The following is a 3620-nucleotide window of genomic DNA, read 5'->3' on the forward strand; positions in this document are numbered from 1 at the left end:
AGCCCTGGGGCTCGCTCAGCAGCCACGCTGTCTCTGAGTGATCAGCTCCCTCCAGATTGCCTCAAATCTCGATTCAAGAATGTTGTTTGGGCTGAAGAATGTAGCACTAAAAAAGAAAAAAGGGAAAAGGGAGGCTGGGATGAGGAGGGAGGTCAAGGGAGGGTTCGTCCTGCCCTTCCACCCTGACCTCTGTGTTTTTTGAAGAGGTGGCTGCAGCTGCCCAGTGCAGACATTTGCCAGATGTTGAGCGTGTTCCCTCCACCCAGCTCAGCCGAGGCTGAGCCCAAAGGGACCCCATGATCCCTGCTCCCCCCTCACCCACTGCCTGTACCCCCTAAGGACTCCATTTCCCTGTCTGCCTTTCCACCACCCGCTCGTGTTGCCACCATCCACAGAAATCAGGTGGAGGCTTCCAGGTGAGTTTGATTTCAGCAGAGCCCTTTTCAAAGGAGCAGCAGAGCCCTGGGGGGACCATCGGAGATGATAACTGCTCTGAAAGCCACAGGGCTGCTCCCCCAGGCGCAAAGAAGCCCAAGTCATCCTGCAGACACCAGCGCTCTCACTTCAGGGCATGGTTAGAGGAAGGAGAGGGCTCCCTGCATGGCACAGCACTGAGGGATGGAGAGGTACCTGGAAAAGGGCACTTGCTGCCAGTTGCCACACGAGAAGTCTCTCTGTGTTTTACAAAGGCTGGAAGGAGCCAGGTCTAGTGAGGAAGAGGAGGTTTAAGTTGCAAACTTCCAGGAAGACCATGCCAACCTGGGAGCCACAGATACCTGGGCACTGTCTCCAGAGCCTGTCTGCTCAGGTGTTGGTAGCACAAGCCCTGTCAGGAGGCTTGATGCAAACAGGGGGCTCTGGATTGTGGCTTCATGGGTCCCTGCACCACACAGGCTCTGCAGGTGATGGCCCACGTGTTTTCACTCACCCTGCCTGAACAAGGCTGGAGGTGCCAAGGGATGAGGTCTCCTTGGCTCCTACTTGGATTCTTGCCACTGGAGTCCCTTAAAAGAGCAGCTGGGATCTTCATCCTTCAGGGATCTGCCTTTAAATACAAGGCCTAGGACAGCACCTGCAGGAGCTGCCAGGCAGCCAGGGCAGGGCATGAGGACATGGCCACACCAGTGGGACTGGTAACCTCCTCCCAGGATGGGGAGGGCCATGGAAATTAAAGAAAAAAAAAAAGAAAAAAAGCTTTGAGTGGGAGGACAGAGCAGCCAACAGCTCCAGCAGAGCTGAAAGTTCTTGGAAATGTAGAAGAGGCAGAAATAACATTTCCACGAGTAAAAAGAGAAGCTGCTCAGAAGTAGATGCGCTTGTGACAGTCGCTGGTTTTGGATGCCCGTGATAAGTTTAATAGTTCTCCCTTCATCTGGGCAGAACGAGCTTTAGCTTTAGCAGGAGCAACAGAGACTTGTGTTTCTTTGTTATGCTGTGGAGCATTCGGTCCCTGTGCCAAAAGCATCCTGACAAACCCACGTCCATCCACGGAGAAGCCAACGCTCCCAGCACAGGATCTGCAAGTGAAAGGCAAACTGGGGCCAGATTCAGTGGTTTCAAATACAAAGCTCAAGAGCTTTCGATCAAAACAGCTGGAACAAACCCAAACAAAATAGACACTGTTCACATCAGTTCAGTTTAGAAAACCAAAGGGCATCAATACAGGCATCTGTCTGGCCCTGATGAGATGCAGACTGAGACCGTTGGAATAACTGCTCCGGATGAGATTATGGAGCGATAGGGAGCATTGGCTTGGAGCAAGCAGGACAACATGTTCCCAGCTCCTGTCACCAGTTCAGGGCTGTCTTTGAACTGTCAGCAATAGGGAAGAGGAGTTTATAGGAGGAGACATTGAAAAAGCTTCATGGAAGTCACTTGGGAACTGAGAGGAGCTGTTTTGTACTTGCCTGAAATGAGCAGTAGCGTTGAGGTCTTATCAATGCCCACCTCATGCCAAGCAAATGGACCAAGCAAGAGAGCCCTGCTAACAGCTTGGGAGATGCTGGACACCTGGAGCATCAAGATTAGATGGAAAAAAAAATAAAATAAATATGTGGGTCTTTAAATGGTAAATTTTCACTGAGATAATCCTAAACTGGTCAGGATGAGATTGATAATCCTAAACTGGTCAGGTGAGTCACCAGAAAGTCCTGGTGACTAGGAGGGATCATACAAACTGAGCTTAAACATGTTATTTTCTGGTTTAGGATGAGCAATGGGGATGTGGCCATGGGGAATGGCATCACCCAGAGCCAGCTCATACAGGTAGGGCTCCTCAGCATCCCCCAGGAGACTACCAGCCCCTGGCACCCACAGCAGGTACCCAAGCCCCAGTGGGTGCTGCAGAACAGCCTCCCCATGTCCTGGGCCATGAATATTTATAATTTCCAGAAGGCAGAGAGACCACACTCCTTATCTAACCTAGCTGGGGACAATTTGCTTTTCCAGAAAAACATCCAAGCCCTGTGAAAGCCTCTGAGCTGTTGGCCACTGGGACACCTCGAGCTGCCAGAGATGTGACGTTGGTTGACACCATCCGAGCGCCGAGCAGCAGATGTTACTGGCTGCCACTACCCTCCCCATCGTTTTCCCTGGAATTGAGATCCCTGGCAGCAGGAACAAATCCCACTAAGCGGGGGTCATTCTCCACATCAGCCCAGAGCCTTGAACCACCTCCCTATCTGTAGTGAGACCCCTTCTCCAGCTGCCCTACACTGCTGTGAGCCACCATGGCAATGCCCAACTGGGAAGAAGAGATGCCACCAGCCAAATTAAAGCCCCCACCCCACTTTACCAGGGTTTTACCTCCTTTTAGGCAGCGCTACCCTCCCTGTCCTATTTTCCCACTCAAAAGCAAGGCTTTCTCTGAATCCTCTCTTTCTCCTTGCACATCCCAGCCCCATGCCGTGATGCAGTGAGCTGTGCTTTCCAGGCACACTCTTCCTTCCCAAATAGACCGGCTTTCTGGCAAAATCCCCACTGTACAGCGTGTCCCTCGCAACCCCGGCTGCCAGCCACCCCACACATTCCTCTGCCTTACAACAAGGACCTCGGCAGCACGATAAGGATCTTTGCAAGGTTCCCCAGGGGAAAAGGATGTTTTGGCTGGGAAATTTCCATGGGAAGCAAGGAAAAAGCAAGCCCAGAGGGAGTCTGGCACCTGCTGAGCTTCCCTAAGTAATTCCAGGCTCCTGGGAGGACCTGGATGTGCTGCTGGAACCAGGCATGGGATGGGCGGTCGGGGCTCCTCCTTTCCTTTCCTCGTTGGAGGAAATGCTTCAACAGCCCTGGAAGAGCTGTCCCCAAAGATGAGGTGCACAGAGAGCCAAGATGGGGACTCAGGGGGCTGTGACAGCACCCACCACTCCCCAGCTTTGCAGGACTCCCCAAGGCAAGGCTGGCACTGGGAGGTGATGAGCCTCATGGCAGGGAGAGCTGCAAGATCTTGGGTCTCTGCCTAAGAACAGGTCACCCTCAGCACAGGGTCCCTTTCCCCATCCCCTGACACCCACCCCTGGGTCACCCTCAGGGTGGGGAGGACACCCCCATCCTGGGTAGATGGGCACAATCTACAGAAATGCCAGCTTGGCATCTCTCTCCTGCCAAGCTGAAGACAAATT

This window comes from Antrostomus carolinensis, unplaced genomic scaffold (genome assembly GCF_000700745.2).
Source record: "Antrostomus carolinensis isolate BGI_N321 unplaced genomic scaffold, ASM70074v2 scaffold41497, whole genome shotgun sequence".
Classification (NCBI taxonomy): Eukaryota; Metazoa; Chordata; class Aves; order Caprimulgiformes; family Caprimulgidae; genus Antrostomus; species Antrostomus carolinensis.